General features: G+C 37.7%; 1 protein-coding gene across 3 annotated transcripts in view; it reads left to right on the top strand.

Annotated features, from left to right (window-relative positions):
* The window catches only part of Nrg1 (neuregulin 1), a 1,056,971-nt gene that overhangs the window by 612,765 nt on the left and 430,423 nt on the right, over positions 1-13,783 (top strand). The gene's annotated exons all lie outside the window — the stretch shown is intronic.

The raw sequence follows: 13,783 nt of genomic DNA, 5'->3' as shown, positions 1-13,783 counted from the left end.
CAGCTCTGCCCACTGCATATCCAATGTATCCCATAGGCTTTGGTTAGGAAAAGTCCCCTGTGCGTACACACCTTCATAGACCGCTCAGACCAGTCCCTCTTACTTTCCCTAATGTGGCCCTGCTTCCTGCCATTCGTTTCTGCAACACTTATCATTCTGAGTAGATTCTGTACAGGTGACAGTGGTCCTCTGGGAGTTACCAAGATCCTTTGCACAGAGCTAGCCCCCTTATAGGTAGGCCTGCTCCTCAGCTACCCACCCCCATGCAGGTGGCTGCTGAAGTCAATGGTCGTGGGACTCCTCCATGCTAATCTGTGCTCTGTTGTGAGCTGCAAACAGTGAAATACTTCTTCCTGGCTCATATGAAACCCTGTGTTTCTTATATTGTTAAGCTCTCTACATGCCTTCTAAGATTTGTTGTGTTGATAGTTGAAATGATTATTGTCTCCCTCAAATTAACACAATGATTTTTTTTGTCATAGGGCTGAACTCTGGCCCTACGTGGGTGCTGCCTGGGTACTGCCCCTCAGCTCTTCAGCTCAAGGCTAGTACTCTACCCCTTGAGCCACAGCGCCACTTCCAGCTTTTTCTGCTTATGTGGTGCTGAGGACTGGAGCCCAGGGCCTCACGAATGCAAGGCAAGCACTCTACCACTGAGCCACCTTCCCAGCCCCCACAATGATCTTTTTAAAGCAAACTTTTCCTAAACTCACCTAGCAAACATATGGAAGTTCAGAAGGTGCCCATCTTTTTTCTGGTACTACAGAGTCAGGGCTAGCCCTCTACACCCCTGGCATTTACATTGTGAGGACAGGGATCCTTCAGAGACAATTCAACCTTTCCTAATGCTTCCCAGGCATGCCTCTCAGTGCAAGTCACTTTTCATGTATTAACTCCTTTAACGTCTACAAGATTCCTGAGGTATGAGCAATACTTTGTACCCTTTTATACTAATGAGGACATTGAGAATAATAAAAGAGTTGAGTGACTGGCTTATGATCACAGTGTTGGTCAGCACTGGATATCATTTGGACTTTGTAGTGATTCTGATGTCAAAGGTCTGTGATCATTCTCGATTCTATTCTAGGTAAAAATCATTCCCAGGTAGGCACCCTCAGTACACAGATCTATCATTTGAGACTGGTATGATTTTCTTTTCTGACTGAAGTTTAGGGTGCCACAATTAAGTAATCTACCACCAGAAAGCCAAGTCTCTGGCATTTCTCCCTACTTGCCAGCCAGCACACACTTATTGAGAGCAACATCAAGTCTGTAAGGTTTGTGCCTAAACTTCTGAGATTCAGAAGGAAGTCAGTATCATCAGTCATCACATGGCATCAATATCTATTTTTATATGAAGGAAATGCTGACAACTTCCTGTGTGCATAGATGAATGAAAAAACCAAAGCTGTGTATGTAAAAGTCACAAGATTTTAGAGTAGAATCAAAGTTTCAAACCTGACTAATTCCAAAGTTCTTCAATATTCTCACCAAGTAGTGATCAAAATTCTGTTTGATAGATCCTTTGGCAGGGAATACAAATACCAAGTGCTTAGGGGAGAGTTTCCACCTTCAGTTGACCCTGGCTGTTCAAAAGGAGTCATTTGTCAAATAAGACCTTGGCAAATAGAAAAGTCAAGAAAGGGAACATAAGTAGAAAATACTTTTCCTAATGGCTTATCATCAACTTACAGGTTTTGTTATTCCAAAATTTGTTTCAACTCTAAAATGTTATGTTGAGGGAAATAAGCCACTAATAAAATGGAATGTCAATCACTGTGTGACTCCACAGGTGGGAGGAGCCTAGAATAGGCAAATTCAGAGACAGAATGTAGCTTGCCAGGTGGTAGGAGCTGGGGGAAGGAGGTGAGGTGTTCTTTTTTTAATGTGTTCAAGATTTTGGTTGGAGATGATGAAAAGTTCTGGAGATGGGTGGTGATGATGGTTATATTGCCATGTGATTTTACTTACTGTCATTGAATCGAGCACAAAAAATGGTTAGGATGATCCATTTTATATTAGTTTATTTTGCCACAGTAAGAAAAAATGGTTCTGGGGGTGGGGGATGGGGGAAAACAAAGGAAGGGATAACACTGACCAAAAAAACATTGTTTTCAAATGGAATTGTAACCTCTTTGTACAACTACACAAAATGATGATGATGATAAAGAAAAGGAAAATGATTCAAGAGGAGTGTGCATGAAATCTCATTTCTATTCATTGATTTCATATAATCAAGGAATGTTTACTTGGAGAATTTTCAGTGATGCTTAGGTTGAAGGAAATGAAAACAATTGCTTTTATGAAAACTTTTGCTACTCTGAATCTTAGGAATAATGCATTGAGGCTACCACCTTTAATTGGATAGGGTAAAGATCTAGGCTAGAAGGACTGACTGACAAGGAGAGTGGGTACATGCATGAAGATTAGAAGGGGAGAGAATGTAGTCAATAATTCAATGTAAATGCTACAAAATTTGGAAGAGTGAGTGAAGAGGCAGATTGGAAGGGAGGAATGATAAAATTGAAAGGACATTGATCAAGATGCTTTCTACTCATAAGCTGCTTTGTTAAGTAGCAAAAAATGAAGTGAAGAACTTTCAAGAAAAGAATTTACTCATGTGTTTATGTATTTCCTTGTTTGTTTTCATGATGCTGAGAATCTAACTCAGGACCTTACACAGGCTAGACAAACATTTTTATAATCCAATCACATCCCTAGTCTTTCGGCTATAGGAATTTACAGGTAGCATTTATATCTCTGGATATGCTACCACAATGTATATGGTACTTTTGTGCCCCTGATAGGCAGATCACAGCCCAAAGAAGCTGTTTCCCTGCCTGGACAGTCAGTTCTCATATTGTTTCTCTGTCTCTGTCTCTCTCTCTGTATCTATCTGTCTCTTTCTCTCTCTCTATCTGTTTGTCTCTCTCTCTCTCTTACTCTTGCATTAGTGGCTAATATCTATACCCCTAGTTACTGAGTAGGCTTCAATCTGTGGATGTTGGTTCGAAGCCATTAGGGTAGGAAAGTCTATGAAACTCTTTTTTTTTTTTTTTGGGTCCGGTCATGGGCCTGAACTCTGGGCCTGGGCGCTGTCCCTCAGCTCTTCAGCTCAAGGCTAGCACTCTACTACTTGAGCCACAGCATCACTTCTGACTTTTTTCTTTTTGCTTATGTGGTGCTGAGGAATCGAACCCAGGGCCTCAGGAATGCAAGGCAAACGCTCTACCACTGAGCCACCATCCCAGCCCTCTATGAGACTCTTGTCTCCAATTAATCACAAAAAAGTTAGAAGTGGAGCTGTGGATCAAGTGGTAGAGCACCAGCCTTGAGCAAAAAGAGAACAGTGCTCTTATATATCATTATATATCTGTTCTCATTATAACAGTGCTCAGATCCTGAGTACTGACACAACAAGAAGATGAAGACGAAGACAAAAATAAAGTATCAGCTACTTTTCTTCTTTTTTATTAAATTGCAAAGGTGAAGTACAAAGGAGTCAGAGTTACATAGGTCAGTGTCACCTCTTCCCTCATTTTCTCCCAAGTTTTCCCTCTGACTTTCTTCCCCCAAAGTTGTATAGTTCATTTCCAACATAGTGTCTGAGCTACTTTTCTTACAATGACTCAAGACCTTCTATTCTGATATGAAGAATGAATTGTTTCCCTCTTGGGTCCAGACTAAACCGGCTACTGGCTGAGGGCCGATTTACTATCTGCCTTCCAAAAGTGGTTCAGCATGCCTGTGAGATATGCTCTCCATCCTACAGTGTTTCTGTCCAGCAAAGAATGCAGTTGCCTTTTTGTCAAGAGAGCTAATTTCCCCTAATTGCTTCCAGTAAGAAGCAAGAGGCAAAGGAAGATGTATTACTCAGAGTCCCTGATCTCCTCATCCATCTCACAAAGCCCAGAAGACAGTTTTGTGCTAATAGTCTCATTTCCAAATTTGCATAGAAACTCTGATCACACATCCTGGGATTAAAGAATCTCCAGCAAGTTACTTGATCCTTAATGATCTGACTCACCTGGTCTTTAAAGGGCTTCTTTGAAGACTTTCAAAGGTTTGTTCTCAGTCTGGGTGTTGATGGCTCATGCCTGTAATCCTAGCTACTCAAGGGAGAGATCTGCAGAGCGGTTCAGAGCCAGCTCTGGAAGCACCAACAAGCTGGAAGTGAAGCTGTGTGTGGCTCATGTGGTAGAGTGCTAGCTGGCTCAAGCCCCAGGGCTGGCACACGGGCGCATACACCGCCCCCCAACACACACACACACACACACACACACACACACACACACACACACACACACACACACGTCTGTTCTCATTATACCTGACAAGTTTTAATTTTTGTCCATGATTTATGAAGTGCATATGATCCAAATCATAAATAATTGTCAAAGACATACCATGCCCACTTCTGCCCTAATTTCTGCTATTTGAGCACAGAGTTAGAGATGATACCCTGGGCTAAAACATGTGGGAACTTTTAAGCTTCCTGGGACCTAATTCCAAATCGTCATATCAACTGAATATGCCACTACATCCTTACCAGAATCACAGATTATTCTCTCAGACAATATGATAAAATGTCATTTTATTATTAGGGTTTCCATCGACTTGATAACTTCATGATGTTCATGATGCTTACACTATTCTGTTTCATTTACTATTTTATTTGAATACCTTTAGGAGACACAATTTCCAAAAAACTTCTACTGGGTTAGGACATTGTGCTTTGGAGCAGCCTGACACATAAACTTGTTAACACTGAGAGATAGAATCTGTTCTTCTAGGTTGCCACCTGAGACAGAGTAGAGCTTCAGTTCACTAAAGGCAAGGACAAGTAGGCTTTCATTTGTTTGTATGTTTGAAGGAGAGTAGTAGGTAGCCCAAAGCCAGAAAGAAATACAATCTGATCGCAGAGTTAAATATACTGGAGGCCCATGCCCATCATAAATCCCCAGACAGGACAAGGCCTTAAAAGATAGGCAAGCTTTTAAAAAGAAGGGTTAAAGCTGGGCACTTACATCTGTAATCCTAGCTACTCAGGAGACTGAGATCTAAGGATCACAAACCAGCCCAGGCAGGAAAGATTGTGAAACTCTATCTCCAATAAACACTCAGAAAACCGGATATGGCGCTGTAGCTCAAGTGGTAGAGCACTTGCCTTGAGCTGAAGAGCTGAGGGACAGCGCTCAGGCCCAGAGTTCAAGCCCCACAACCGACCAAAAAAAAAAGGGGGGGGGTTAAGCCACATAAAAGGGTAGAGGAATGTAGAGACAATTTAGAGGGAAAGGCAGGTCAGTCAGAAAGAAATGACATTTTTGTCAAAGAATGTCCTGTATTTTATTGCCAACAGGGTGTATTCTTGTTCATTTTAGAGATTAGCAGGTGCTTTTTGCATGTTGTTTAGTTTTCTTTGAATATGCTTCTTATATCTGGTATATAATTTTTCTTCCATATTTTTTTTCAAGCAGGAAAAGAAGTTTCTTTACTGAACTCCTGTCCCCACCATGCGTGGTGGAGAGGCATGGCTGAAAAGGAAGGGTCTTCTTCCATATTTTTTTGTGTTATGGTCCTGGGGCTTGAACTCAGGGTCTGGGCACTGTCCCTGAGTTTCTTTTGATCAAGGGTAGCACTTTGCCACTGTGCCACTGTACCACTTCCAATTTTTTTCTTTCAATGCAATATAGCATACCCATTTCTTAGGACTAAGAGCTGAAAACTAAGGAAGGAGACAATCTGTTCAAAATTATCTACTCAGTCACTATATAAAGAACATATGGATTTGTGGTGCATTTCTTTACTGTGTCTACTTTCTAGTTGTTTCATGCTAATGATAAAATAAAAATGGGTTGCTAATTCCAATTATTGTAGATAACACCAAACATTCAATGACAAATGGTTATTCGCCTAAACCAAGATACACAGATAGATATGGTTATTAACCACAAACTGCCATTTCAATAAAATTTCTAATACTCTTGATTAATAAGAATGAATAACCATTTTAGTTGTAACATTTTTTGAGAATTGATGAGGAATTTTAAAAAAACTTGTGAGTGAAGTATTTTGTTATTATGCTTTAAGTGATACAACATTTAAGAAATCCATAGAACATAAAGAAAAGTCTTTTATTTGAAAAGCGCTTTCTATACTGGAGATATACAGCACCTGACTAGCATTCTGTAGGCCTTTGGTGTAATCCCCAGCACTGGACAAATGGAAACAAGTAGAGAAGCCAGGCATCAATGACTCATGCTCTAATCTTAGCTACTTAGGAGGCTGGGATTTAGAGGATCTCAGTTTGATGCCAGCCTGGGCAGAAAAGTTTGCCAGATATGATCTCTAAAACAATCATCAAAAAGCAGGGCTGGAGGTATGGCTCAAATGGTAGGATATTACCTCATAAGATCAAGGCCCTTACGATGCAAATAAAATAAAACAAATAATATTAATAATGTGAGGGTAACATTCTAATGACAAGGTTTCACTACTTAGGTTTCTTCAAAGTTCCATCGAGACACTCAGAAAGTAATTGCTTCTGATCCTTCACCATTGTAACCTTTTAGTGGGTATCCAGATTCAGTGCATCTGATGGTATGGAGAACGAATCTTCAGAAGTAGAGCTTACCCTGGATACCAGTGTGGTAAATGTAATGGCATGAATTCTCGTGAGAGACACAGGAAGTTCTGAGACAAATACATATTGAAGGCAATGCAAGTCAAATGAGGGCAATATCTAGGAGTCGAAAAGACTATTTAGAGGCTACATTGATCTTAAAACTTGATAGTATGGTCTCGAAGTTTCACAATCAAATACATAGATGTATAAAAATTTAAGTTTAGCCTAGAAAGTTTATTAGTCTTTTTGTTAAGTCCAGCAAGGTTTGAGAATCTTTGACTTTTTCATTACTGTATATTTGTTTTACAAATTTGTTTCATTGTGAGGTTGTTAAGAATTACTCTTAAGGGAAATTTGATGAGTACTTCCTCTCATTTTCAAGTGTACTTAAACGTTTTCTGTACTTCTTTTCTTTGTAAATTTATTACACTCAATTTCCTTTGAAGTGCTCTAACTTACCTAATTTAACAAATGATGTACTTGTGACTGTTTTAATAAGTCATCAGTTAAACACTTAAAAATATAATTGCTAAGTCCTATAAAAGTTCTAAATTTATGTGTAAACTTACCAAGATTTCATTTCAGCACTAAGTCACTTACTTATTTTTACATGTAAACTGGAATTGAAATTCTATTTCAATATTACTTTAATTACTTTAATTGGCCCAAATACCTTGCAATTAAAAATATATAAAATATCAACTGTATGGCCTCTTTACTATGATATTACTTGATACTATAAAGTTTGTCACAAACCTTTCTCTTCTTGATTTTAGTCAAAAAAGTAAAAAGCAGCAACATTTTTCTCCTTAATTTTAAATCTTATCAGAGCTAAAGGATGCTTAGTCACCAGGAAGTCAGTACTCCTGTTCATTGTTCACATTTGTAATTGTTGGGCTTGCTCTGTCAGCTTGCTGACACTTTTTTTTTAAGAACTAGTTCCTGGAATGAATACAGTACTCTAACAAATGACTCTATCAGTTGTGGCCCCTGTTACCTAGGCTCTGACAGTATGCCCAAATGAAGCAATGTCACAGGCCATATTGTGTTTTTTAGCGTATTGTCTCCAAGACCTTATAGAAATAATGAAAAGGAAGAAAGATCTTTGGCTCATGATTTCAAAGGATTTAGTTCATGGTCACCATTTCCCTTGCAATTGGGAAAAATAAACATGGTTGCAGGAGTGTTTGATGTAAAGGTTCTTCACTTCATGGCATACAGGACATGGAGAGAGGGAAATACAGCAAGCAGAGAGAGAGAAACAGACACAGAGAGAGAGACAGAGACAGAGAAAGAGAGAGAGAGAGACAGCCAGAGAGAGAGAGAGAGAGAGAGAGAGAGAGAGAGAGAGAGAGAGAGAGAGAGAGAGAGAGAGAGAGAGAGGAAAGAGAGAGAAGAGAAGGGACAAGGAAAAGATATTCCCCCAAAGACCATCAGTGATATATTTTCCCCAACAGGCTCCACCTCCATTCAATGGATTAATTACTGCATTACAACAGAACTCTCATGAGCTATTCATCTTTGGAAATAACCTCAAAAACACCCAGAGGTGTATTTTCTTAATCTCGGAGGCATTTTTCAATCTATAATCAAGTTGACAATCAAGCTCAACCATCACACACACCATTATATTGAAATTATAGATGATTAAATATTGTGCCAAGTCACAGAAGCCACCACTGATGGGATTTCATTACTATAATGCCTATTCGCTATGTGTGGTTTCTAAAATCTCTTCCCTTCTACTTTACTCTTATGTATATTATATCAAGATCTAGTTGAATTATATATCTCTCTTGAAACTGCCTGACAACTAAGAAGGACATTTATATTAGTTGGAGTTCTTCAGAGAAGCAGATGGTTAGGAAAGAGACGTTTATAAAATATATTGAGTTATATGAAGTGACCAGGAACAATCAAATAAGAATGTGTCACAAGGAAAAACAAAGTTCTCAAAGCAGGCATTCATGTCAAATTCTGGTGAAAATTACTTTATGTGTCGACTGATGATTGCAATCAAGGACCTCCAGAAGTGTGCTTATTCTGCATTACTTATGTGGCAGATGCCCATCCTTATAAAAAGAAATAGTGGGCATTTTGAGACAGCAGGCAATTCAAAGATGAGCAGAAATAGAGAAGAACCCAGAACACCAGAAATAGAAAAACAACAACAACATTGAATTGATTCTTGTCTAAAGCTTCCACAGCAAGTGTGACCCTGCAGGATCTTGATGTCTTACTTCTGGCCTTCCAAAAAGTGAGACAATAAATTGCTATTGTTTTAAAACCATTAGATTTGTAGTCTTTTGTTCTAGCAGCTACATGATACTGATATAGTGATTATGAGAAAATAAAAAGACTTGCTTATAACTCTGACAGTATCTCTCATTTGATTTCTAGGAAGAAGTAGTTTAGACAATTGTATGGATATTCTAAGCCAGTAACTAAGATCTCAGAAACAGGTTCTGTTTGGTCAAACTGTAAATAGCTGTCAATCTTATTGATTTAATAGATAAGAATCTGGTCATAATTTATACAAGGAAATAAGAACCTGGTCATTAAATACTTCCCTAAAGTCCTAAAAAAACTAAATTATTAACACTTATTTCACCCATTGTTATTTTAAGGTAGCTTTAAAAATACTCTGTGTAGAATCAAATATATTTAGTATTCCATGTTATTCCTTGGTTTAAATTGGAAACATTTCCAGTGACTACCAGTTGCACACATCATTATCCACTCATAATTAGTTGTTTAATCTGAAAAGAGCAAGTTCTACTCCATCAGCTAACATCTGTTCCCTTTACTCTTAGTTCCATTCAGCCAAATCTAATTATTGTCAGGAGAGGCTCTGGGTGGACTTGCATCATTTGCAAATGGCTTCTATTTCTTTGTCAACCCTTAATTCCCTGTTCTTTCCATAGCAGCCACATTCTTTTTCAAAAATGACAAAAAATAAAAACTTATTCATTATAGTTGAAGTAATATTTTGCCTCTAAATGTGTCTCAAGCACAAGAAATATTAACATCTCCAAACTAAATTTACCGTTCTGAGGGGGTTAGATTACTTCCAATCTTCCACTTGCTCTGGTCACTGTTAGGTATCACTTCCATTCACAACTGCATTGAAACCTTTTAAAGTGTGACTTTACATGCATGTTGTTTGGGGAAGAAGTAAATGTCTAATATTATCATTGTGGGATAGTGTAGTCCCTCTTGTAGGATAGAACATCCAACAAGAAATGATTAAGACGTCATAAACCTTCAAATTATTTGTGTACTTTTTCCAAACAATGCAATGATAGTTAAACATGAAAAAAAATCTCAAAGTAAAATATGTTAGAATAAGGGAGAAAATGGCAGTGGGTCTGAATTAGGCTCCATTTTAATGTCACTGGAAGATGCAGGATTGACAAGGTGAGCGTACTGAAAAGCCCCCAGTAAGGCTGACAGTGAGGCCACAGAAGAATCTGCCTTAGTGTCTATTTACTTAATTCCCACTACTTGCTCTGAGTGCAGGAATTTGGGAATGAATCTCTTGTTCTTTCAGCCTTTCATTTGACCCCACAGCTTCTTCAGGGTACAATTCATTTAAATATTTATATTTATTCAATTTTCATGTCCTGCCTTTGTATATTGCTCCAAAACTTAATTTCAAACTTTCTAGATCATCCTATAAAATCCTAAGTAAACCAAGGCATGTTTATAGTGATCTACTGAGTGTAATATTGAAATAGCTTGGTGGTTAATAAAGGCCATACCTTCAGGTCTGAGCTCCTAAGGCTGAGAATGAGGTCATAGAAGAACCTGCCTTATTTCCTACTTATTTAGCTCCTACTACATGCTCTTAGTGCAGGAATCTAGGAGTGAATTTCTTGATCTTTCGGCCTTTTATGTGATCACAAATAGAATTTGTCTATTAGGTGTTTCTTTCCTTCGTGGTCACGTAAATAATGTAGTAACTTATTTTGAGCAAAGGCCATGTACAGCATCTAGAGATAAAGTGCATCGTTTACCTAAGCTAAAATATTAGGAATGGAGTGCAAGGTGTTGGGGCAAGAAGAAATGATGCGACCAATTACCAGGTGGCTTATATTATATGTTGCTTTGCCTTCCTAGTGTTTTCAAGAATGAAGGACCCACATCTTCTTTATAACCAGGATTATTTGTCTGGTTTGAGACAGCACGGGATAGACTAAAATCAAGACTTGTGCTTGTGGTGAGCACCACTGTACTTTGTTCTGTGGCTAATGAGATCGTTCAAAATTACAAAAAGCCACATTTCACTTGATGGACTTGGGAAGAAATTATACAAGAACAGTCAGTCCAAAAAACATGGAAATACCTAAAAGGACAAGGCCCTTATTTAGGGTTAAGCATATGTTACTATTTTACAGTGAAAAATTGTTTATTCCACAGTCATATGCAAGGTAGCTAATTAAAAGAATATTTGACCAACTATACAACTAGGAGTAAACTCACCGATTTATTTTAAAATGATTAGGTACATTATCTTTAAGACACCATTTAAAATATTTGTGTGTGTGTGTGTATGTCTGTATATATATATGTGTGTATGTCTGTGTATATATACATATATATGTATACACATACACCCTTCAGTCCTGGGACTTTAACTCAGGGCCTGGGCACTGTCCCTGAGCTTTTTTGTTTAATGCTGGCCACTTGAGCCACAGCTCCATTTTGGCTTTTTGGTGGTTAATCAGAGATAAGAATCTAATGGACTTGGGGAGGGAAGGGGTAGTAGGAGATAAACAAAGGAAGGGGTAACAATGCTCAAAAAGACATGTACTCATTACCTTACTTAGGTAACTGTAACCCCTCTGTACAGCATCTTTATAAGAAAAAAATTTTTAAAAAGAATTTAATGGACTTTCCTGACTGAGCTGGCTTTAGATCTCAGCCTCCTGAATAGCTGGATAACCACAGGCATCCAGCATTAAAATACTTTAAAAATATGTAAAGCATATGCATTGTTATTGTATTAAATAGGATCCTAAAAAGCAAAAAACAAACAAACAAACAAACTATTATGACCAATTAAGTAAATTTATTGACTAATTGGTGTTTCCACATGTAGTTATTTCAGCAATTATTAGTCATTGCTAATTTACATGGTATCAGTCTCTAAAATCATCCTGACATTAAATGAAGTTAGTTGCAATTTGGAAAATCTGTGAAGCAAAGAAGTTTTAAGTATGAATGGTACAGAATCAAAACCTAGCACAATGGACTGGAAATCAGGAGGTTGTTTATCGCTCTTAATGCTTCCTTCTTTTGAACCAAAGGTCTTCCTCTTCTAAACCACGCTTTTCTAATTCATAGAATAGAGTTGACCCCATTTTACCTATAAGACAGGATTAACAAATTATCATGTTCAAGAGTCACAAGTTCCAGAACTCTTCACATTTTAACAAGAAGTGACATATTCATCATGCAGGATTTGTATTTCCTTTCCTTGTAAATTAGCTTTCCACGTAAATAGACTGGCTGAGAATTCTTCTGGTATATTTTCTAGCTAAGTAATTCCTGGAGCCATTGCTTCCCTAAATATTACCAATAGAAAATTAAAATTAAAAACTTGTTTATTTTCTCCAGTAACACAAATTGAAGATTGAGGGTAAATCTGACCCTGATGAAGAAATAAACTATGATAAAAATTTAGAGCTAATTTATTTGCATACTATCCAACTTTAGTAATGACACTCATTCTAAACCTTCAAAATTCTCTTATAAAATATCCTCTTTTAAAAGTCAAAGTGGTAGAATAATTACTATACAGGAGATGGTACTACAGAGACATGGAAGAAAGGAAACCACATTGCTACTACAGGAGCCCTGAACCCAGAGCTTCACGCTCTTGCTCATCTTCATTCTACCACTAGAGCCATACCTTCACACAGGAAACCATAGCAATTTAGCTCCTGAAGACAATTGCATGTCATCAGTTAGATGATGGGCAAAGACAAGATTCAGACTGAACCATTTGAATGGGGAAGAAAATACAAATAATTGAACAAAATAAGCACCAGCTCATTTAGAGAGAATGAAGGCTTATATCTAATCTAATGTCATAATTCTCACTCATTTCCTCCTTCTTCACCCACACATTTCACGTTGTGCTAGAGAATAGGGGAATGTTAGACTAAGTCTGGCCCTGCGATTTTGTTTAGGAAGCTAAAAGAAAGTCCCAGTGTGAGATTGAATAATGGTTAATACCATTTTCATTAAGATTAGGTAGTCTGATAACTAATGATAATATTTAAAAATTAATTAAAGGGGCCAGATTGTGATGCGATTGGTATAGCCTTATTTTACCTTCATAATGTTTGTATTTTATTAAGAAATACAGGATTTGTTCTTACTTTCTGCTATGATTGCTTCCATCAGGGAATCATATTAATCTTTAAAATATCACCAAAAACTTAGTTTTCTATCCATGAACATCTCTAAGGACACCTTACATTGCAGATTAAATAAATAATGTCTGAAAGTTAAAACCCAGGGACATGTGAAAATAAAATTATGGGATACACACGCCAAACATGATATTAGTAGCAACAGAATGGCAGCTACAATTGTTGATTAAAGAGTGCCATTAAGTTGTCAGAAATAACTGTTGTAGTTTTCTGAAAAGAATCATTTTGTTGAGGCTTTAAGTTTGAATAGCTAGAGTTATACCCACTGGAGACATATCAGGCCTGAGATGCAAGTTTCTCAAGGAAAACATTTCACCAGTGACTTAAGGGACTGACAGAAGTTAGTTAGAAGTTTGTTATTTTTGAGTCACAAGAAAATTGCAAGGCTGTATACTCTGCTGTAATTCACATTGATGAAAGATGAGCTTTGCACAAACTACACAAACGTTAAACCTCCTATAGAAAGTTACATGTTCTGTAGGTATGCCCTACTTGTTCCTACTTCATGATTGAAGAAGATCTTACAAATGCCTTCTTTGGGTTGAGCATTTCTAATGCAAGCATCAGCTAACAGAGTTAACAATTGCAAATATGTTAACCATATGATGAAACCTTGTACAAGGTCTATTCAGTTTATACTATGCCTTGATTTTGGGGATGGAGGCGGGCAGTGCTGGTAATAGAGCTTAAACTCAGGGTTTGGACACTGTCCCTCAGC

The sequence above is a fragment of the Dipodomys merriami genome, unplaced genomic scaffold (assembly GCF_024711535.1).
Source record: "Dipodomys merriami isolate MVZ:Mamm:240054 unplaced genomic scaffold, mDipMer1.0.p SCAF_12, whole genome shotgun sequence".
NCBI classification, from domain to species: Eukaryota; Metazoa; Chordata; class Mammalia; order Rodentia; family Heteromyidae; genus Dipodomys; species Dipodomys merriami.
This window is presented reverse-complemented; position numbering and strand designations above follow the sequence as displayed.